The sequence below is a fragment of the Vidua macroura genome, chromosome 7 (assembly GCF_024509145.1).
Source record: "Vidua macroura isolate BioBank_ID:100142 chromosome 7, ASM2450914v1, whole genome shotgun sequence".
NCBI lineage: Eukaryota > Metazoa > Chordata > Aves > Passeriformes > Viduidae > Vidua > Vidua macroura.
Window position 1 is genome coordinate 11,713,228 of NC_071577.1, and position 25,060 is coordinate 11,738,287.

Sequence of the window (25,060 nt, forward strand, 5' to 3'; positions counted from 1 at the left end):
GCAAATCCGACCTTGTGAAGCAAAATGTTGCTCCAGGACAACTCCAGATGACCATAATAAGTGGCAAACTTGGTCTGGTGTTTGAGAAACCAACATCTCAATCATTCAAGTGTTTGTCAAGTATAGCTCCATACAGAAACTCATCATAGAGATTAAAAAAGGTTTTTTTGCTTTAAAGTTCTGAGAATAGTTTACTCATTGCTGAATGTTTCATTTCTAAATTTAGCAAGTTAGCTAAAAACCTCAACAATAATAATAAAGTATAAATGGAGAATTTTTATTCAGGGAAAATTGCATTTGCATGTAATGAAAAACAACATATCACCAAGAAATCTGGATGGTTTAGGATGAATTGGGTAAAATCAACTAGCAATGGAAACAACTTATGAATTTCCTGGGGGTGAAAAAAAAATAGTTTTACTTTGATAAAATGAAGGCAATCTGAATTTCAGGCTCTACTTCTTCCAGCTACCCCAGGCTTTCATTGCAGGGATCAGTTGAAGGGAATGGTGTTTTCCTAGGACCAGAATATTTTCTCTGCAAGTGTGTCCACAGAGATGCAGAAGTAATCTGAGGCTCGACTTCCATGGCTGTGTCAATTAACTATGAGAACAAACTATTACCAGGAAGAATTGCTAAGGCTTGCTACTTCATTACTGCAGGCACCTACAGTAATGGTAGTGCAGGACAGGACACCTGGAATACACTGATCACTGCAATACAGAGCCACTCTCAAAAGAAAATAGCTCGAGTGAGCAAGGACAAGTGGAAGGAAGGGCTTGATAACCCTGATTTACCAGTCTCAGAAACAATAAATCTGATTTTGCACTCCTGTGTGCAAAATTGGCACAAATACCAACTCACGTCTTTTAAAAGTCTTCATAACATGCAAGTCCCAATTAGTCCTCACTGAGGAAAAGGCAAAGCTAAAATATATTTGCCTACATTTATTATTATTATTATTTCATTTACAGAATTTATACTGACCAGCATATATTTCCTGTGAAGTGTGAGGTTATCTACATGCACACACTGAGGGAGGATTTTCCCCAAGGAATTATATAAAGTTGTATTGTCTGAAAACAGAGGTAGTTATCTCTTACACTTCTGAGTAGTTTCACATGAGCCAGCAACACGGATTAGGTGACATTTTAGCCCCTTGGCACAGGCACACATCTCTGAAGTCATGGATCACACCAGCACATCATTTCACTTGCTTAAATACCTCAGGCCAAGATCAAGATACACCAGTGTTATTCAAACCTTACTAACAACAATGTTGAAAACACTTTGCCAGGACTCTGCTTCAAAACATTTCCAGCATATTTCTGCCTAGAATAGCTTCCTCTGCCCCATTTATCTGTTTAACACCCTCTGCTCATTTCTTTCCTGTCAGATCTTGAGAAGCCTTTACCATTCTTGTGGTGTTAGGATCTGGACATCAGCTTCCATGCAGCTTAAAGATTTTAATAATAATAGTATGTAATATATTATTATTATTATTATATTGTAATATTATTTCTTAATAGTAATAGTATGTCCTTTTCTGCAGACCTGCCTTCCCATACCTTTAGTGCCTGGTTAGCAAAACATTATCTGTTATCAACCCATCTTCTTGTTTTAATTAAGCTTGCAGGGAGGTTTTATTCCTCTGCCTGTGATGATCTTTGGTGCCCTAAATTTAATTTCCTTTTATAATCCCTACAGTAGCAAGTAGCACAGAGGAGCTTTAACTAATGAAAAAATGTTGGAACCATGGAAGCAACAAGAACTTGGCAGAAACACACATGGAATAAGATAAATTATCGTATTTAAAAACAAACAAGCAGGCACTATAAAGCTTAGTAAGGCTGTGAGCAGTGCTGGCTTTCCACTGCAGAACATTGCTAGCTTTGAGAAGAGGGATGAGGGGTGGAAGGGCAGAAGTAAAAGCAATGTGCTTGCTTCTGTCTGTTCTTTCTTCCTTCTCAGCAATCCAAGCCATCCCTTCCTGCAGGAACAGGCATAAGCAAGCAGAATGCTGCTTTTTCTTTTGTTCAGGCTCAAAATTCTGACTGCTGGAGCCCTGAACTAGCCTGTAGAACCAAGTGGTCAGGGAAGAGACAATAAAGATCCATCCCAGTTTCTGATTTCAAGCTTCATTCTTTCATCTGCAAACCAGGAAGGAATATCATTTCAAAATATGCAAAGCTGTTGCTTTGGAACGATGTCTTCACATCTGCTTTTGGATAAGAAATTTAGTAAATAAATCTGAAGACAGAACTGAAAAATGGGAATCCCTGTTTCAACTACTCTAAGCTTTGCTACTGTACTTCAATAGTGCAAGACATTTAGAAAATATGGCTTATTGCACTTAGAAATGTAGCTTATACAGTATGAATTTTGTCCTGGTGTTCAGGGTCACAATACTGAATTTTACTTAAATATTTCAGTTTCTTTTACCCAAAGGCATTCATTGAACCAAGGTGGTGTCACATTTTTAGCATTGCCCTTTAGAAGCTGAATGAACTTTAAAAACAGCTTTTTATTTCCTCACTGAAACTATATAGGCTACATCCTGAAATTTTAGACCACTTAAAATTGGCTCTTAGATAAACCATTTATTTATTACTTATATATTAGTTATTTATATTGTATAAAACAACTGTGTGAGTATGACTTTAGGAAAAAACTGCATTCCTATCATAAAATGATTTCTTAAGCTCAGGAAAAGACTCACAGCAGAAGAAAGCTTTTGTGTTTATCAGGTAACACATCCAAATTTAAAAGCAAACATCAGTTTCTCTAGAAGTGAGGTGCGTGACTGTCTTTGAGAGAAAGATCATCCTACACTCACAGCGAGATGTTCTTTTTTTTTGCAATTGACAGTAAGAACAAATGCTGGAGTAGGTGGTGACATGAAACAAGGGGGCTGACTTTGGGAGGAGGGAGCAGTGGTTGTTTACTGGGGCTAGAAACGCTCGTACGAGGTGCAAACCTCATCTAACAGTAGGAATACTTGCTACATTAACAAGATTTACTGACAGACTCCATCTGTGCCTTCCCACCAAACAAGGTCACTCAGTCAGATCCTAAGAAGCCTAACGAGCAAAGTTGCCAAGTCTCTGGAGTGATAATGGAGGTTTGCTCTGACTTACGCCTCAGGCACCTGCAATATTTTTAGTACTGGAAAATAAAATAGGGTAGAAGAAAAAAGGTCATAATTTTTATCAAACCAGTCCACCTTGACAAATATCAGTGTGTGTGCCTGTGCATGAACATACCTCGGTATTTCTTCTTTCTTTTCTTGGTGATTTGCAATTTACTTTACTCTTGAGGCACTCCAATGCCTTCATCTTGGCCATTCATCTCACATCTTGGTTATGGAAACATTGGTGTGGTGGCACCATGCCTGTTCCTTACAAAAGGCTGTATCAGCAGCATGTGTGGTGGTTCCAGAGTTGAGGGAGAGGCCTTAGCCATGGATTTTTGATGTTCATCAGTTTTCTGCCTGGAGTTTCTGTGATACAGTCTGGTCAACTTACAGGAAATATTGTGGTAAGGGACAAAAATCAATTTAGAGCATTGCATGGGCCCAAACCTCTGCTAACAACTTTTAGTATTCACAGCTGATTTGTTCCTATAGACAAGCTGATAGTTAAACCAAAACAACTGAACCCCAAATACCCCGAACCCCTTGTTTGATCTAGGATCTATCCATGTTTATCTGCTTTTGATAGGAATATCTGGTCCAGAGTATGTTTCTAGTGAATGTTTATAATTCATCTTTTGCACTGCCTGCAAAGAACTAACCCCTTATTTGACTTCTCAGTGAGTAAAAGAATTCTTGTCTAACTCTGTAAGCTGGGATTAAGGAGACCAAAACCAACATGGTGAAAAAGTGGAATAAAAAGAGAAATTTAGAAGGACCATCAGTGAAGTTTCTCAGTGCCAGCCTTTAGTGAGGGATGGAATGTTTCTGGAATGAAATAGTGCTTCTTGTAGTGAGTGATGTGTTGCAATGTATGCCTATCAGAGTCATAGTATGGAGAAGATGTGGAGCAGATCTGGTGGAAATGGCTCTACCCTGCAGAATCTATTCTGTGTCACCTTCTGACAGGATTCTGTTCTGTCTTAATATCTCACACACAAAACTTCTTCATAGGATGGGGAGACACATTTTCTCTTGTGTGCCTTCACACTCAATGTATACAACAGGACATTACCAAACTGTACACCTGGTGATCAGAATAGAGTATTAATTTAAAAGTTCTAGGGGGTAAGCTTCCAGGAAAATGCACATGCACTAATGAATATTTCAATATTCTGGAGGAAAATGTCTCTACGATTGTCAAGGGACTCTGCACAGTGACACTGGCACTCAGTTGCCTTGTAAAATACAATTGTAAGAGATGTCTTCTACAGTGATATAACATCACTGACTCTGGTAGAAGTGGAAGATCTACAAGTGGAAAAGACACGACAATTTTAATTCTGAGTTGAAGAATACACAAAGCTTATGAATTACATTTTTATTTATTGCTTAACTTATAAAGACGCTGTAGTTCAGGCTCTGCAAATATGCATTCACCAGCAGTGAGTGCAGACTGGAAATCCAGAACTTGGTGTTAGGCCCAAGGCTCTTTGGGATCTCTGTCCAAACTTCCAGTGCAGGATGTCCTGGATTGCCCACAGCTTTCAAATGGCAGCTGAAGTTTGCTGTAAACAGTGCCAAGGCTTTTTTAGCAATACTCATACTTCTGAATTCCCAGTTACAAGTGGTGGGTAATTAGTTGATCAATATGAGCTATATGGAGGTAGGAACTGATGTTTTCCCCCTTATTGTCTGTTGTTTCCCACCATCTGACAAACTTAGAAAATGACAGCTCTGCCCATATATTCAAAAACATATCTAATAATATAATGACGTACCTAATAATCCTAAGAAGTCCTTTCTATTGCCTGAGAGACACAATGAAATGCTCTGACAGGTAGGGGTGGAACACTGTGAAATCTCCAAACCAGCAGCAAGGATGTTATTAGTTCCCATGCTGTGCACAGAGCAGCACATCACACTGCACACACACCTAAGGAGAAATGAAGGTTTAAGTTGCAGTCTCTCAACTCTTCTCTGTAAGGAGCAGGTGCTTGTTCCCTGAAATCCCTGTCCCTCCATGGGCACACCACACGGTATTTCACAGCTGAAACTCAAAGCAGGTTCTGTCCTGGCTGTGCACAGGCCATGAGGTGCACTGAGAGCTTCACCCTTGGGCACCAGAAATGCCAAGAACTTGGAGTTTGTTTTCTTTCCCATCCCATCACATTTCTGCTAGCAATTATTTTTATCTATTTTCCCTTCTAACCTTCCCCACAGCCATGCTTACCTCCGTGCTGCATGCATCAGTGCTCTTTCCCAGTCAGCCCACCTCTCATCTCCCCCTGCCCTCACACCTCACCTAGGTCAGCCCTAAGCCCGGGTTTTAGGTCAGATCTAAGCCCTGGTTTATCTCTTGCTCCACTGCAAAAACAAGACAAGAACAGTGTGGGAAATGCATTTGTAAAGAATTCCCAAAACCTGACAGAAAACTCGCACAGTCTTGTACATCTGTATGCAAACACTGAGTTAAGGTGTGCTGACTTAGGAAGGCCATATTTTATAAATTAAAATGCTTATAAACATTTTTCAGCCTATTAGCTTTTACCACACAATGCCACTATCACTTCTAACACCAATCACCTATATTTTTTCCCCCAGGTGCTCCTACTACAATACATCTTTCACAGTTCTAATTCTCTAAAATATCTAGTCTTTTTACAAGGCCATATTTTGAAACTTATTAAACTTCTGAAACTTATTCATTAAAATTTATTTCTAGTTCAATCTCTCAACAATGTCATCTCTATTCTATAGCCTTCATAAATCAACACACCTTATCTCAGTGTTTACATACAGATGTACAAGACTGTGTGAACTTTCTATCAGGTTTTGAGAATTCTTTACAAATCCCTTTCCCACAGAACTGCCCCTTTAGTGCAGGATTCCAGGTACTTCTCATAGTTAACTCTCCAAAACTGGTTGTCTGAGCTCTAAAAACACCAGCTTATTGGTTCTTACTTAAAAATGGGTGATATTTTGGAAAACTGTTAGTTTTAGCATGCTTTAAAATATAATTTGTGTTGGATTTTCCTTTATTTTGCAGTCTTCTTTAGCTTTTATATTTTACATTATTAAAAAAAAAGAGAATTACCTCAAATGGCTGCTCTGACCCTGGATGGGAGAACAAGTCATTTTTCTGTAAGATGTATTTAATGAAGCTCCTCTCCTGACCCATATTGTTCAGTTATTCATTAAAGCTAAAGGATTGTGTATGCTTTTTCTTTGTTGTTGTTTGGGTATTTTTTTTAAGAAAAAAAATGAAATGTTTTATACATTATAATCAAAATTTAATTTAATTTAATTTATAATTAAAAACATGTCTTAAACAGAAAGGAAAATTAGTGCCTGAAAAAAAGAGTTCAAAATATGTTTTGCTATAGAACCTCTTTACAACAGCAGTGTTGACTTGTAAGAAATTATATGTATAATCAACAACAGATCTTTTGTGTACATTTTACAATGCAAAAAAAACCCACTTACAGAGATCCCCAGATGAAGCTATTAGGAAGCATGGATGCAGATGTTGTATTGAAGAGTCTTGCATAAATAAAAGGCAGTAGGGGTTACAAGAAGCTTTAAGTACTCACTGTGAATAAATTGCATCGAGGAAGACTTGCAACTGGGTAACACAAACCCATATGACATAACTGTAAAGAGAGATAAACCTTTTCTTGGGCTCTCTCCATGTCTCTCATTTAACCTTTCAATTAAAGATGTTGTAAGCTTGAGCAGCTTTAAATGCAACACTAATATGTGAAAGAAATAGAATGAAACATTTCAAACTTCTTGCAGAGGCAGTAATTTGCTGGCTGTTTCAGGCTTTCATGGTCCGGCGCCCAGGTGTCCTGTCCTGAGAGCTCTCTGCCATGCTCACTGAGGGGTGCATTTCCACTGAGCTTTATCACAGCCTGAATCACTTGTAATCCTTGATGAGTTTCAGCCAGGCATGCCCAAGGAACTGTAGAAAAGGATGTGGAAGAGTCAGGGAAAGGCAAAGACAGGGAACACTTCTGTACAATAAATAACATTAGTCATAGGACGACTATTTCATTTCAAGGGAGTTGTTCTGGTTCAGCCCTGCTTAGGACTGAACAGAGGGTGCTTAATGTTTAATTAGTTACAATGCACCTTTTCTAGCAATTAATGTACACCTCACGCAGTGATCAAGACCATCTCAGGGTCTGAGATTGTATTCCCATAAAAAATACTGGAGCACTCACCACCATCACCACCCCCACCACCTGTTTGCTTGCTGCATCTTGGTTTGAAAAATCACCTACATGAAGAAATGCTCTTCTCTTTGCCAGCTGGGCTCCAGAGGGTTTAACCAACCAGCAATAGGACCCCCCATCTGCTGTTTTTTTACTCATTTATGGTCCTGCTTCCTACCATAAACAGCACATATGGAAACCTCTACTGAGGTTACTCCACTTGTGTCACTCAAAAAGGCACTGACAATTCTAGTGCCTCAAACAGTGTCCCATACCATGTTCCCATGCAGGGGAAAGATAATAATCATAGCAGTGACTCTTTCTGTGACTGGATAATATGTACAGGGTTTATGATCCATTTCTCTTAAAGAAAAAAAAAAAAAAAAGGCACTTTTATATGGCAGCATCTGCAGTGAAACTGATTTTTAACAAGTACTTCAGGGATTCCAGATGTCACTTGACAAGTTGAACAAAAGTGCTAGCTTTTCCATCAGTCTCTGTAACAAGTAATCATCTAACAGTTGCAAGATTACTCAAATGGCTTTAAGATTATTTTTGCAGCCAATTTCAGTCCATGGAATTCTAGAAATTGTCCCCCAAGCATGTGAGAGATTTTGTGGTTGTTATCTATCTGGAGCAATATATAAAGAAATTCCAGCCTGTCTATAAGTAGTATTAATTAGAAATATCTCTGTGGGGAAAAAAATAACCACCATCAAACAAAAACCCCAAACCAAAACTACTGCATCTAAAAACCGGTCTGGCTTTGATTTGGTTTGTTTTTTTTTTCCCAACTGTACTTATTTAAATTATGTCAGCTTTACTTAGAAGTAAACCTTTGCTCTGTGCAGCCTGCCTTAACACAGTATCAGGCCCTGTCTTCTCATGAATAGATGGTAAATGAAAGAAATTGGTGAGAAAGTGTCAAAAAGAATCAAAATTATTTCTCACCTACTCCATTTCACTTAGGGGCATAAGCTCTTTGGGATAGATTTCTGTGCTCTTCTGCTTCTCTTTTATATTTCTGGATGCAGAGATTTCAAAATAATTCTTTATCTCTCGGAGGAAAAGACTACTAAAATGCTAAGCTGTGTGACCTAAGTGACAGCCTAAACTATGTGCCATAAAGCCTGAAAATGGTGCCTTCCCTGGCGTCTCAGGATGTCAAACAACAGATTCCCAGAGCTTCTCTTTTCACACAAAAACAGCGTGGAAAAGACAAAAAAGAAAACCTTTTTGTGTCTTCTGATGGAGCCAACTAACAGAGCTACAAAGCCTCCTGCTAGCTGAGAGCCAAGCCCTCTGTGGGCAGGGTGAGAGCAGGAGCTAAGAGCAAATACTTGCAGGCAGGAAAAGCCTCCAAGGCCTTGAGAAGGGCTGTCTTTTGTTCTAAATGGTGGATTTTTTAAGCTGTCAAAAAGTGAAAACAATACACATTCATTTAAGGTACAAGAATATAAACAGAGATGACACAAGTGCCCTTTCAGGGCTGCAGCTGGCTCGTGGGTTTGGGGACACCTGGATGTGAAGCAGCCACCCACCCAGCGTGGCAGGGCTGTGCCAGAGCCCCTGGGCAGGGCAGGCAGGGGCCAGCAAAGGGCTGCTGCCTTCCTGGGCAGATGCTGCCCCTGCTCAGCTCTCACACGTTCACACTCTACCAGAAATATTCACACCTGAGAAACCTCTCGAGTTATGGGCTGCAAGAGGATGACTTTGCTCCTAGAAAACACAGGAAAAGTGGTCCACAATTTTGGCTGTCTGAAAAAGGCTCCAATATGTCCCAGTCTGAAATAAACATAGAGTTTATTAAAAATCCCACCATTCCACAATGATTGTTTGCAACCTGAAGCCCAAAGAATCCTTCCTAGTTTTTTTTTTTTTTTCTGACAATTTAAAACATTTTGGAGGGGTGGAGGGATGTCAGCCATCAAAATTACTTTAATTTTAGTGTGACTGTCAAATGAACATAGGTCCACTCGTGACAGAAAGTGTTTAAGGGTAGACAAATGAAAATTATAAGATTGCATGATTGCTGAACAAGCTGCTTGGCATTTATTTTTATGACAGGAACCCTAAAAGTGCTTGAAAACCAAGCAATTTTAGTGCTTGGTTTAGTTAGAAGTGTTAGAAGTGTTCACAAGTAAGAATTGTTTGTCATTAATGGATGGGTCCTTTTAGAAAAAGTTATTGTAGTTCTGAAATGACAACCCTCAGAGTTCAAAATTTTGTTAGATGTCTGAAATCTTATTTCAGTTCTAGAACACACTTAAGTTTGAAAATCAAATTTCTCCTATAATTTAGTTCTCTGTCTTTCCACAGCAATTAAAATAATTACGCTCTGTCAAGCTACATCTTTTTACCCTGATTAAAGACATAGCTGTATTGAGCAAACACATCAACTAGTCTGTTGACAGGTGAAAGAAGAATGCAGAGCATGTCTGAAACCATACTGATAACTTCACATTAAGTAGTACACAGGTAAAAAATTCATCCTGTTTGATTCTTATAGAAAAAAAAATACTTTCTTTAAAAAATGATTTATTCTGTATATCCTTAAACCTAGATCGTTTTGCTTATAAATCAAAGCTAATGATTTAGATCCTGTCTCAAAATTAATTATTGGTGCATTCTCTTAAACCTGGTGGTATTTGAAAGTAAGTATCTAAAATCACAGGGAATTAAATTAGATGAAAAAAATCTTTGATCATTAAAAGCATATACAGTTATGTTTAAGTTGTTAGTGGAGATTATTTGGTTGTTTACAACATAATTACTGATTTGACTATGAAAAAAAAAAGAATTGCGAATTGTTTCATGTCAATTAACAGTACATAAATTATTCCACTGTGCATAAATTTTTTACTGTTGAAAACTAGCACATAACTTTTTATGGTGCTCTTAAAACAGGTCTAATGCAAAGCTAATAACACACAAAAACCCCCCTGTCTGCTGGGGAGGGAGGAAGGCATCTGTCACAAAGAGGACAAGAAATGGAGTTGCACCAGAACCTCCTCAGAGACTAAAAATTGCAAACAATATGAGCAGTGAAACATTGCAAAACTGCACAGCATTACAATACAGCAACAGAGATAAAAGAGAATGAGGATTATTGTACACTGAAAAAAACCACAGAAATGGTGACATTGTTAAATTTTTATCAAAATTAAAAATAAAAAGTCAGAATAATAGTCAAGGAACACTCAGTGGCAATAATTAATTTTGATTATTAAAATATAAGAAATATTATTTTAGAAAGATCGGGAAACATTTAATTGAAGTGTGAAATCAGTGCCATCCAAATAATTCAGTTGAGTTTGACCAAGAGCTACCTTTGATTTGTAGACAATTGGAAAATACATGGGTTTATTTCTCAGTCTTTCTTCAATGACAAGCTGAGACCCACAAGCTGTCATCCCAAACAAGCAACTACCTCTGAAAGAATACTTCCACATATTCGAACCATTTTCATCACTGACATTAAGTATAAAGATTGTTCATTGTGTGCCACATTGATCTTGGAACAGAAAGATCAATACACTTCCTTAACCTTGATTTCATAATTTTTGCATACCTGTCATAAATTCACATCTGGAATTTCAAAATTCAGAATAGCTATTTAGGAAAAAAAGAAAGAAAAAAAATAAAGCAACGCCCTGAATATTGCACTAAGTGTCAGTGAAAGGGAAGACAAAAATATTAGGATGTAGCAAAGAAGGAACCACCTTTATATATAATGCCAGTGATGAAATGGCTGAACTTTTCTTGGGATGACACACTGATTTCTGAGCTACCTGTTTCAAAGACAGGACAGACAAAGTGAGATTAAAATACTGGTGTTAACAAATACTCAATTCATGGTGAGTTTAGGGCTATTTCAAGCATAGCAGAAGGGAAATGCTGAGATATATGTAAGAACTGAATATTGTAGAGCATCTATACTTCTAAATAAATTTTACTACAACAGAAGAAGAAGAGGATATTCAAAAGTATTTAAATGCAACAGATTTAAAATGTATGAAGACATTCTTACAAAACTTATAATTAACCTTTGGATCCTGTTGCCATATGGTATCAGTGGGGTCAAGACTGTAGCAGGATTTAGAAAGAGTGGACATTTTTATGTACAATCAGAAGTTACCTCGTTACATTAGAGAGCATAAAGTGCTTTTATAGGGGACATAAAGTCCAGTGCTTCAGGCCATGAGGCAAGCACTAACTCAGAGGGTTAGGAGGGAATGTTCTCAGCTGGCAGGTTGTTCTGTCATGGCCCCTGCAGGGCTCCTTGGAGCTGCTGCCGTGCTCTGGCAACAGTCAAGGGAAGGTGAGGCTGGCTGCCAGTCCATCATGGCATCACAGGTCTGCCTGCTTCATCTCTGCTCCTACTGCTGCTTTCATTTTTATTCATTTATTTCTTTGCAGAGGTGTTTTGCTAGCTGTTTGTATTACAGGCAATCCTGCGTGTGCTTCTGCTCAGTAAAGAGAAATAGCTGTGATTTCCTGTGTAACACATCTGCTGCATGCTCCCCTTTTTGAAGCAAACAAGCTGCTAATCCAAGGCAGGTGTTCCAGTATTTGTTTCACTCTTCACTGAAGGATCCAGCAGATCTCCTTTCAGGGAAATGCTTTCAACTCAACTCACTCTTCTATTAATTCTTGGTAACTGATTGTAAGAACTATGTTAGTAAAATTAATATTTCAGAGCCATCCTGTAAGGGACATTTTTAACATGCAGCACCACAGCCCCTGTCTCTTGTCACTTGTGTCATCCTGTCACCGTGTGTGCCTTCAGACACAGGCAGGCTGATACTAATGAGCTCACCACTCCATGTTCCTCTACCATGAACTTCATTACTAATGAGAAAAATTCCCAGACTGCACTCACACTCTAAATCAATTTGGCAAGATTGATCAAAATATTCATTAAAACAGTTTGTTCTTCAGCTCAGCCTGAGCCCTGCAGGCATAACTCTCTTGCTTCTGTGAGGGTTTGTGTGTGTGTCTGCATGCACACATGTGAGTGTGTGAAATTAAAACAAGGCACTTGCTTTTCCTCCTCATAGTGTTCAAGCAGCACTTTCAGAAGGGAAAAAAAAAAAAAAAAAGCTGAATTCTCATTACTCTTTTCTCCTTGAAAAGTGCCCAGGAATCCAGAAAGGCTGAGAAAAATACTCTGCACTCCTCTTTTCATGTGCCTGTCATCAGGAGGCCTGAGAATGACCAAAATGAAGAAGCAAATTGCTGTCAAAAGGGCAACAAGCAAAATAACAAATGGGAATCTGTCAGAGAAAGAGAGACATCACTGGCCACACAACCCTGAGAATTTAATATATCTTCTGTCTGTCATCTGCATGCTAAATTTCCATGTCCTCCTTCAACAAAATTTCCTCTTGCTTTGTCAGCCTTGATTAAGTATAGGTTAGCTCACATTGTCTACTTTTTCACACACATTTCAAGATAAAACACAGTCCAGAGAGTCAGGAATGACATTAACTGACTGATGCTCAGTGAGCTGGACTCTGCTCAGAAGGCTCTAGACAGAAAACCAGAGCAGCACAAATTACAGGGAGAGATGAGCAGGGGATAGATTTAAAAATCTCAGCTGTGATGTTATCTATCCCTCCAAAGGGACAAGAATAATTCTTGGTACCAGTTTAAAAGCCAGACACCCTGACTAGTCATATATTATATACCTCTGGTTCATTTCAGCAATAGAGAAGGTTGCTGTTGGTCATCTGACTTCACTATTCATTGCCTAGACACAGGAGCTTTTTCCAAAGGAGGAAAACTCAGGAAAACTTAAGCCAGACATGGTTTGAAAATATGTCATGTGGTACTGTTCACAACATTGCAAACCCCTTTAGTTTAAAATGTTAATGAATTCCCAACAGCCCATTTCTTAGATATATTATGTGCTATAAAATGAGATCTTGTGTTCCAAGAAGACTTCAGTGGGGTTATGAATCCAATCACTCAGAAACTCCAGAATAAACTGCACAGACAGTGTCCTGCTGAGCAGGCATCAGGAGGCACTCTGCCTTGGCTCAGAGTACAGAGCCTCAGCAGTTCAAGCTACAGCAGGCAGCAAGGATTCCTCTAAAAATTGGCAGTGGCACACAAAGGCTGTGGTCTCCATTTCTTTAGTATGTCATTTCCACAGCTTTGTATTCAAAAGGTGCCAAATTAAAAATGGCTGCATAGCTGAGGGACATAAGTAGCTCTTTGACCATGTGCAGAGTGGTATGGGATTTCCTTCCCATTTAAACACTGCTGGCTGTTCAGAAACCTTTGCTGTGGCCTGCCTGCAAAGTGGAGTGATGCTGAGCACCCCAGAATTCCCAGAGCAGTGTTACCATCAGCCAGCAAGGCTTCAGGCAGCAGGTGCCCATCCAGGCTGCTTGAGCCTGCCTGGAGGAGCAAGAACTCCTGCCCATGCAAGCCCTCACAAATGAAACCACTGCTGCAATGCAATGACACCAACCTTCTTCATAAGAGTAGCCCAAGCTCTGCCAATGCAGAAAACTGTTTCTTTTTCCTTTAAAACAGAAAATAACGCTGCTACAAAGCAAAAAAGCCTTGCAATCATATTGGCCAGACAGGTTCTCTGGAGATGAGATAAGGTGCTATTAACCAAATGCTCGTTTACAGGCATATCATCTGCCACAGAAAGTGAGGATCACCTCTTATCACTTTCCTTTCACTGTGCAAGATGCTGCTTCTAATGTGCTTCCTGCTTGCCCACTTTTATCTGGCTGGTGAGGTTTATTTCTCTTGACAGAAGCTGTCCCCAGGCATCTATTTCCACAAATGGAGGGAAAAGCAAATACTGGAACTCTTTGACTCTGTTCAGTGGATAGACTCTACTGAAGGCCATTGAAATTTTCATTAAAAGACAAGTTTTAGGGAACTCAAATACTTACATGCTTTTAAAATATTTTTCTATTAATGCAAGACAGTAGCTTTTAGGAATGAGTTAAAATTTCATTCATTCAGTTATTCAAGCTATTTCTGCTAAAATTTTAAAGCAAAAGTAAAAACACCTAAAAATTCAAAACATAGTGTTAGCTAATGATAGAATATTGTCTACTAATTCAAAACATAGTGTTGTCTAAAGGTGTGTGTCTCAAATAGGTTTTGTGAAGATTTTCTTTTCTGCACTGTTTTAATAACTGCATAGATAGCAGAGAAAGTTAAGCACACAGTACCTACATTCCCTTGTTTATCTTAATGGCTCATTCATTTTGAAATCATGCAGGAAAAAAATTAATGAAAGTCATCTATTCAGAAGAGTGAGACCTTTGATTTACAAGACACTTCTGAATCACTTCATATTCTTTGTATAGCTCATTTTAAATTACCATGTTTCTTTTTCTGTAGCTTTGCAGCATCTCACACATTTTCAGCATCAGTTGGAGATTGCTTAGCACAGTTTTTTATTTATAATTTTTTTCCTCAGATTCTTAGGCAGTAGGTACAGAAGGAGGTAGAGAAGTTTGGTTTAGTGGCAGAAAATGCTTTGGCTTCCTCTGTTTTGCAGTGTTCTCTCTGATTTTCCCCCTCTCATTTCCCACCAGTGCCCCAGAGTCTTCTAGGAGAGCTGCTGCAGCCCATGGCTGAAGGAAAATGTCTCGTCCCCTCCCCAAAGAAAGAAAGAAAGAAAGAAAGAAAGAAAGAAAGAAAGGCATTGTAGCATGTGGTGTATTTTCAGCTGCTTTCATCTCAAGTGATGTGTATGAACTGAAATAAGGCAGTTATTCTTTTTGGAGCACCAACAGATGCTTCCGATGCACAAAATGCCACAAGCAGAAAATTATGTTCATGTGTAACAGAGAAGGTGGATCAGGTTTAAATTTTGGTGATCATGTTGGTTTGGAAAATCCTAAAGATTCATTAGACAAAGACCAGTAAATGATATCCTGGTTGCTTCTTACATTTCCTTCTTTCTTCTGGCTCACAATGTGTGCTGCTCTGACCTGATGTTTGGGAATGTTTATGGCGCTGGGAAATGTTTGGGAATGCTTTGTCTTTCCTCTGCATGTGAGTGAGAAATCCAAGGAAGTCAGTACATGTACAAATATTATTGCGTTGGTCAAAAAATTATAGTGACACAGCTCAAATATGACACAGCTCAAAAACTCCTCCTAGGACCTTAAATCATCTGTGTTCCCTGAGGCACACATCCAGTTAATCCAGTTTCTGGGTTAATTATGCACCTCTGGGCTAGGCAGAGGTTCTCCTCTCTAAACACTCCTCTTGAGCAAGCAAACAAGGGGACACATTCTTTTCCAAGAGTCTGCTCTGCAGTCTGTTCCATCCATGGCCTATTTGGAATCTTTCAAGATCAAGTTCCCCCACAGTCTGAGACATTGCTGCTCCTCACAGCTGTCGTGGCATTATGACTCTGCTTGTAACTGCGTGATGTGCTGATGCACAGCTGTAAAAATAATTATTAACAGCAAGTTTAGCCCATCACACATTTTTGGCTTTGGTCTTATTTCAAGCAGAATCTTCCTTTCCAGCAACTTTTCAATATAGCAGGCTTGAGAAATCCTCCTCTCAATATTTGGCAAGCTTGTTTGTTAGTTAAATATAACACTTTCAATTGGATGATTTTTTTATATGGACACCAGCAGAGGTAAGAAAGAATATTAGGTTTGAATGACAGTGATGAATAATATTAATATTTACCTACTATTGCAATCTGGAGCTGCTCCAATGAGCTACAGAGTCTTAAAATCTTAATTAAAGGTTAATGAAAGAAAATACTGAAAAATCTACACAAGGAACAACAAGTGGGGAAACAGGGTATTCTCTCAAGCACAGATGTTACAGGAATGAGGCTTCCATAAGACACTATGTGACACTTTGAATTCACCTTTTGGCTTTCAGACCTGGGCTGTAGGTATGACCATACCTACATACCACACTCAGTTTTCTTTTTTTGCAAAAATCATCCTTCTGGTAAAGGCAAAGATGGGTTTGTAATATATTAATGTATCTCTCTCTGAGTTCAGTTATAAAATACTACTGAGACTCATGAGAAAGACTGGCAGTGTTTTGATCAGATCTACAAAACAAAATATTCAAGAAGTACTGATTCTATTCCTTTTGTACTCTTTAGAAAATTTGGGCAAATTTTGCAACATAAAGTAGTGAAATGATATAATTGGTTTAAAGTCAGAGACTGCATCTTCATTACATTCCTAATGTATGATACTTATTATGTATTAATAACACCTTATTATCTCTTGTCAGGTATAATAAATAAAGCATCTGAATATTAATTCAGTGTTTTATACCAGCTCATGAGATTTGAAAATAGAAGCTCTTTTTTCTTGCACAGCTCAGACATTCTTACAGGGTGAGACACTGCTCTTAGGGAATGGCAAATTTATGGACTTTAGTGTGTATCAAGCTTGGACGCATGTAGAAATACCAGTTGGTTATTGAATAGTTTACAATTAGAACTGAATTTAGGATGAAGCTTATGGGCTTATGTTTGTGTAAATATTAGAGGAATGTATATTTACTCCATTGGTTTGTGTTGGATCCTCAGCTTTAATGCTCTTGATGCATTTGCAATAATTCAAGAGCACTCCTTTTTGAATCTGCAGAAATACCATTAATGCTGCAAAAGAAAAAAAAAAAACACACTTGGGAACTTCATCCTTATGACCACACATTTTTCCCTGTGGCTTTTGTATCATGACTAATCAGATGCAAAGAATGTGTCATTATCAATTCAGTATTGTGCATGAATATGTACAAAGCAAAACTGCCCAGTAAAATTAGGTGTCACTGCTTCTCTCCTTGTGGACTACTCAAGGGGCTCAGGTATTCACATTTTAGCACCTTGTCAGTTGTGATATCTACCCTGCAGTCACATGGGAGTCAAGATTTTTTAAAAAAGGAGTAATACTTATGAGTACTTCTTTGGTTGCTTAATTTAATAGTCTTTACACAGCCAGACTTAAGCATTTACCATCTGATGGACAGATCTCCCTAAATCTTGAAAGCACAAGCTCTACTTTACCTGCCAGTTTGGAAGTCCTTGGTTTATCCCCTGATTGCAGAAGGTGTGATGCCATCAATATTAATATCAGTAAACATTAAATTATTAACTTAGATATATCTAAGAGACAAAGGTCAGGGGAAATTTATGTTGACAAAACATAAATGTATGTGATTAAAAATTATTCTGTACAGGGTAGTGATTCAACATACCTTCACCATCTTTTTCTTAATGTCTAGTGTAATTCCCAACATTTCCTGCTGTATCAGGAATGTATCTGTGAGTCAAATCTTCAAATTTCTTGAAGGCAAGCAATAGAATTTTTTCAGCATCCCAGACACATGTACTTTATAAGGTCACTTCTGAAAAAAAATGAGCTATGCAATATGCTATGGTATCCAGCACTAATACTTAGGCAAAGTTGATCTCATGGATATAACTACTGGCAAACAAAAAGTAACTCAACCACAATTAGTTCCTTCTTTTTCTCTTAAAAAAAAATCTCTGGAGTTCATAAAAGATGCATGTCCTAATTTTATTCTGAAAACTGCTCTTATCTGAAGAACAGTCCAATGGAAATTCAATCAGTTCAGGACAGAATTACTTAATTACTTGAGAACTCAAATGTAAAGGCCTGAGTCTAATTAGCCAAATTATTTAATACTATGCATATCATAGGCAAAGAGCTTGACCTAAGGCAGTCGTGGTCAAATATGGCACAGTTGGTTGCCATCAAGGGTTACTGCCTGTTCAAACTTGTGGTTGTATTGCAGAGTTCTTTACTGATGTTTCTTGGATATTGCACCAGAGGCTGTTTTGACCATGACAAACAATTTATTATAAGATTCTTGCCAGGTCTACTGATTTTAAAATGTGATATTAGGTGAGAAGCAAGGTGTGAACTGCTGCCGAAGGCAAAGAGTATCTTCAGATGATCTCAGTAATGTTCGCTACCTGGCCATAACACCAAGCAAATGCTTCTACCCCATAATAATTCTTCAGTGGAGACAAACCTCACAGATCCTCTCTGACATATTAGCTGGCTTTTAAATCCCTGACTCACCTGAGACAAAATCTTTCTCTATTTCAACACAAGTAGCCTGAAAATAGCATGTCATATACTTTAGGGAATGACCTCTGTTTCCAGCAAATCCTGCATGTCCCTGAACCTTGCTGGTCAGGCACAAGTCAGGAATACGATGGGATAAACAGCCTGTCAAGAGACTCACTTGGTTGGATGACCTCAATGGACTGTGGAGATTCTGATTTCTTCTGCTGAATTTAGTAGAATTTTTAAAACTGTGTTGTGTATGATGTTTCTGTTTAAATGGTTGTCTAGATTATGGAGATGTTCTTAATTTCTTTAACTTATTTATTAGAAATGAAACTGAATTTCAGTCTCATGGTAAAAAGCTGTGTGACCTTTAATCTTAACAAATGAAGACAAAAAGTGCAAAACAATTGTTTCATTTATTAGAGTCAATAAAAACATTAGAATAGCATGAGATCAGGCCTTGACACACACTCAAAAAAAAGAAAACACCACTATGGATGTTGTTGAGGAACCATTCAACTTTTCAATTTAGAAATCCCTGATACAGGGTGAAACTGCAAACTGGAGATGACCCATTATATGACTGTGTAGAAAGTGACAGCTTTACATTTGAGGTACATAAATAACAAAGCCATCCTCACCATGTGAGCAGCATACACTGATGGCACATAACAAACTCAACCTGTAACACTGAACATCTAATTTTAGCTGCCCAGTTTCTGTTCTTTAACAATTTGCTTCCCACTTAAAAGGGAACAGAAAAAAACCAGCTGGAATTCAGAGAAGGTAGCAGTAATACAATAATGGCAAAAGTACATTTTAAATTTAGCAACACATTTCCCTGTTAACAGTTTTCTAACTGATTGCTAGTTGCTAGCAATGTATTTTTATTTGTGAAATCCCGTCCTGATTTTGAAATGGGAAATAGAAAACTCACAACCCTTCAAAATACACAGATACAGAATTTTTTGGTAGCAGTAAAAGTAATGACAACAGTGCATTTTCTAACATCTCTGTTAGCCTCCAGCTATGGTATAGACAAATCATTATGAATAGCTTGTAATTAATATGTTAAATCTGTGCAACTTAATTATATTCTCTTGTTATCCTAGAGCATCCTTTTCTGTTTGTTTCAGAACTAAACTAATCACAGTAGCACTGGAATATTCTTCCTGTTGGAGATTTATATTTACCAAGATTTTTCAGTAGACTCATACTTCATGCAAAGTTCTGGTTCACCCCATCCTATTTGAGGAGCAAACTAATGAAACAAACATTGACTCTTCGCTGTAGCTATGTCTTCTTGGCTTTATTCACACTATTAAACACCTTAAGGTATTTGTGTTGCATACCTCTCACAAACTAAGAAATAATCTCCCAAATCAAACCCATGTGACTTTTTTTTTGTAAAAAATGCTCAACAATCCAACAAAATAAAGTAGTCAGGGCCCTAGAAAAGCATTTCTATACCCTTCTAGGGTAATTCTAAATCTTTCTATATATGTTAATAACTTCTTTTTTTTTTTTTTTTTTTTTTTTTTTTTTTTTTTTTTTTTTTTTTGCTATGTGCCTAACTAGTGTGGAAATTAAAACCTACTTAACAATACAATTACATTTCCCTGAAAAATCATCTAAGGAGATTTTAATTGTGATTTTATCATTGACTTATGTTCTTAAGTTTCTATCAGTAAGTACATAGCATTATATATAATTTCTCATAAATTGGTTACCACCACACATCTTTATAGATAAAAGAGACCTTTTTGTTCGTCCAATTCCCTCATATATCCCATCAGATAAATATATTTCTGCATACGTTTAGCAGACTTAAAAAAACCCCATCTTATGCAAATTCATTTTTCATTTTCTTAGCATTATCAGACATTTATTTAAAAGCAACTTGCTATGAAAACAAGATCTATGTACACTGCTGTATCCTAAATTAGTTTTTGAGAGCTGCATTATAGTACAACTATTCATTGAAAAGGACTCTGATAAATGTCCACTTTGATCTGCAAGGCTGGTGTGAGACTCTAAATGGAAATGTGAATCTATTGGAAGGAGCCTGATTGAACCAGATACACCAGAAGGAAATTAAGATGCAAGAGATGTGGTTTAATCAGGCTGCGATTGTACTAATTTAACTCATCTGGGAAGTGAAGGGCCATAACTTGGACAGTGCAGATCATGATTATTTCTTTAATCATCTCCACCTGGTAGGAGGTAACGACTCCCTGCCCTCTGTGGCAGGTCCTGTGCCTGTTTGCAGAAGGCAAATTTAGGCTGTAGCAGTAGATGCTCCTCTCAAAGGCGTGGGCAGGCAAAGGGCATGACCTCCCCTGGACAAGGCCTGTCAGATCAGTGCCTGAGAGCATCCCAGGGACAGCAAAAGGTGGATGTGTACAGCAGTGCAGAATAGGAACCTTCTAAGCCACCATGCTAAAGCCACAACATGGATCATCAACTTGCTCATGCAGCTTAACTCTCCTTTTGAAGGTGTGCCTCCCACCAGGGCTAATTTCAAGCATGATTTATCAGGGGCCCAAAAGCCACTGGGTGAAGAACTCCACTACGTGCCTGACATCTGCCAGCTGCAGCAGCATGAGCCCAACTCTGCTCCAATAACTCTCAAAAATGCTGTGGTCCAATAACCCTCTAAAATTCCATGGTTAAAAAAACCCAAACAACCACTTTGCCCATGCCAGTGTTATTTTAAAAGATTTCTGATATTTTATAAAACAGCTCTTTAATAAAAACTGATGATGAAGTTTTAGGGCTGGAATACTGAAAATTGTTAGTCCAAGTGTGAGGGGATTCACACTTCAAGATTAAGGATTCATTATACTTAATTCAACTTATATATGCAAACTATAAGAGTCAATGATTTACACATAAATGATTCTTCTCTCTGTACTTTCAAGTATGTCTCCATGAATAAATCTGCTTTAAATATTCTCTATCTCCTCCAGTATCTTAGAAGTTCTGTTTGTTCCTGCCTCTGAGTGACACTGTGCTGTAACACCACCACAAAAAGGCATACCCACAAAACTGAGGGAAAGTGAATGGTGACATGGGCCAAAACAGGGTTAGGACCTGGGTACCATCTTTTTTGTGGGAAAAATGTAAATCTTTGCAACCCCAGACTCAATTTTTTCTCTGCTTTAGAGTACCTATTAATGTATTTTCCACATCAGTCCCATTGAACACCCCCCCCACCAGTTCTGTGCTGATGGGAAGTGCGCTGTATGCGTCAGTCCTGCATCTTTTCCTTTCTCATTTCTGACATGGAATAATTAATTGTCCCACTGATGGAGGACTATTCCTTATCCACATCCCAGTAGGGCCATTGTTTATAGACTTTTTCCTCTGTGCAAAAGGAAATATGGGCATACAGAAAGCAAGATGTTATAAATACAATATTGTTTTTCTATGAAATAGGGGGAGAAGGAACAACATACTGAAATCTACTTTCCATAAATCTGTCAGTTTTCTGGAATTAGTTCAGGGACGTGCTGAAGCCAGTAGCAAAGGTCCCATGATACTTTGGAATGCACAGCAATAGAAAATGAACATGCCTCTGTAAATAGTTTCATTTTATTTGACACAGATCTCATTTCAAATGGCGAGCCTGTGCCTATGAAAGTTCGTGTGTGTAAGGGTGTTTGTGTGGCAGAGTTTTGGTAGAGGGGGCACCACAGGGCTGGCTTCTGTGAGAAGCTGCCAGAAGCTTCCCCTATGTCTGATGGAGCCCATGCCAGGTGGCTCCAGGATGGACCCACCTCTGACCCAGGCTGAGCCCATCAGCGAGGGTGAGAGCCCCCCTGGGCTAACAAGGGGAAAACCCTGGTCAGCTGCAGCCAGAGCAGAGAGCAGTGAGGATGTGGGAGACAAACAACTGTCCTCAAGTCCAGCCTGTGCTGCCCATGGCAGTAGCTGCTGAGTGATCTCTCCCTGCCCTTATCCCAGCCCACCAGTCTTTGGTTATATTTTCTCTCCCCTGTCCAGATGAGGAGGAGAGGGACAGAGTGGCTTTGGTGGGCACTTGGCGTCCAGCCAGGTCAACCCACCACATCATCTTTTCAGTTTACAATACCAAAGAAATCTGAAATTGAAGCCTCTGTAGCCAACATTAAGGCATCCTAGACTCCCAGTCTCTCCCCATAAATACCCATCCACTTTCAGCAGTGTCTAGGTATTAGCAATTTATTTGATATGAATACAAGAAAAACTTATCCTTTAAAGCTTTATCCTCTGCTATGTGAAGTCAATGGCATTTTTGTCATTGACTTTAAAGGAAGTGGGGTCAAAATCCTAATTAATTGTGTCAGCTCCATCTATCAATCAAAGGTGTGCTATTTGTAATGAAATATAATTACCAGACCAGGTTAAAATGCCAGCATTAAATATACATGCAAAATCTAAGTTTTAAAAGAGAATACGTACAGATGAAGTGTAAAACGTACACCTTTGAGGTGCTGGATATCTTCTGATGCTCCATGTCTTTTGGTTATTTAGGGGTTTTTTGTCTTGGTGAAGTTTCCTAGGCTTCTGTACAGAAGGTGTTTGTAAGTTCACAGCCCTGGGTAGCCCTGACATCAGCATCCAGGCACTGCCCTCAACTCCCTCGAGGCTCTGTTCTGTACTGCCCTTGTGATAATGCCTTTATAGGGGTCCTTTTTGGGTTGTCTGTGTGACTCTGTACTGAAAGTTCTCAGAGAAAAGTAAAAGACTTCTCCCTCCCAGCTCATTCAGCCCTGCATGCTTGGAGAGGCTGTGCAGATTCCTCCTTGTAGCTATGAGGCGTTTTCTCTGCTAAAACGGGTGAATAAAAAATGAGCACAGTGGAAAGAATTTGCAGTAGAGTAGTGCATGCTGTGTGAAATGTATTTAGGTGAAAGCATAAGATATTTAGACTGGAAATACGCTGTTTTGCATTCCATTTTGGTTGTCTCCCTAGAGTTAAGAGTGCACGCATACCCACTGTCTGACTGCAATAACGTTAGTTTGTCTATTTCATACAGCCCAATTTTCTTTTATTTTACATATGATCACTATTTGAATTGGTTTGATTTATAGTATCTTAACTTATCCTGGAAACATTCAGGATGTGAAAAAGAGGAATAAAATGCCTGGTATATAATCTCCCTATAAAAATCTGAGCTTAGTTCCTCAAAACTTTACGTACCACTAAATAAGCAAAGGAATCCCAACATGGCTTTTAGGATTATTTAGGAACATGGAACTGGTAAGAGCATTAAACAAAAGCCATAGTAGATAATCCTAACAAGTGTAAAAAACCCCTCTTTGGACCTTGCAGTACAAAATCTTTCACAGGAATTTGCTTGAGGCATTATCAGCTCTAAATGGATGAGGTGTGCTACAGCAGATCAGTGCACGCAGGAGGTCTGCAGAACATTTCTTCTGAATAGGTGTTTCCAGCATACATATTCTCAAGCAATTAAGTGAAAACCTGATATTTAAGACTGAAAATAGGCAAACCTGTGGGAATAATTTTTTTATAGCTAACAAGAAAGGTCTGGCCTTACATTTCATTTAAAAGAGATTAACCTCTATAGACCAGTAGCTGTCAACATCATTTGCTTTCCTTGTCTCTACATATGGTGAAGGGAATCTTTAAAATTCACAGGAAAAAAAACTGAAAAAAAATATTTTGTGTAAACAATTATGCTTCTGAATAGCAGCCAAGAGAAAATGGGTGTCTGGTTCAGTATAAATCACTCTCTATTACCAAAAATCTCTGGCAAACAAACTACATCAGGAGGGGTGTTCGAAATAGCCTAACTGAATCCGGATTCCATGTCTCACTGAAAACCAAGCAAAGGAAACAACACCCTAGGGCCACACAGGTTTCTTTCCAAGTGCCACATGTCTGCAGGCTGCTTGTCTTTGGGAAATGCAGGAGGAGATGGTGCAGCCAGGCTCTCAGAGCAGGCACAGTGCCCAGCTGGCCATCCCCCTGCACAGGTGCAGGTACCTGTGCACCCCCCTGGTGCTGCTGGCAGAGCTCTCCAGGGGTTTTGTCACCAGGACAGGCTGAGCAGCAGGCAGAGAAAATTTACACTGCTTTCTGCTGCCAGGCAAGGGACTCTGACTGAACCCCAGTGTCTGCCCACGTGCCTTGTATTCAACTGGGAAGTTGCTCTTCCTAGAAAAATGCCTCCTCCCAACACAAAGTTTTATAACTTCTTACCCTAGCGCACTATAAATCCTGATGATACAACTCCCCCCCTTCCAAAACCTTAATTTAAATACATGTAAAAATGCTAATATTTCCTGGCAATTTTGGCTTCCCTTTTTCCTCTTCAAGAATGTGTTTTCTGAAAATTTAATTAATTGGTGATTAATTTTTACAAAAAATTAGTCTGGTTCAATTGAAGCTTCAGATGTCTTTATGGAAGGGAAAAAGGCTTTGGTTTCACAGAGCCAGAAGCATAACATTACTTAGGAAATGTAGAAGAAAAATAAACCTAAAATTCCTAACTGGTTTATGAGGAGCCCATTAAATTGAGATACTGCCCATTGAAGACCTAAGACAGCAACAATGGCATTTGCCAGAACAGTTAAGCAGCACTGCTTTAATAATATATTAGACTAAAATTCTAATTATGACTTATTATGTCTCATAATAA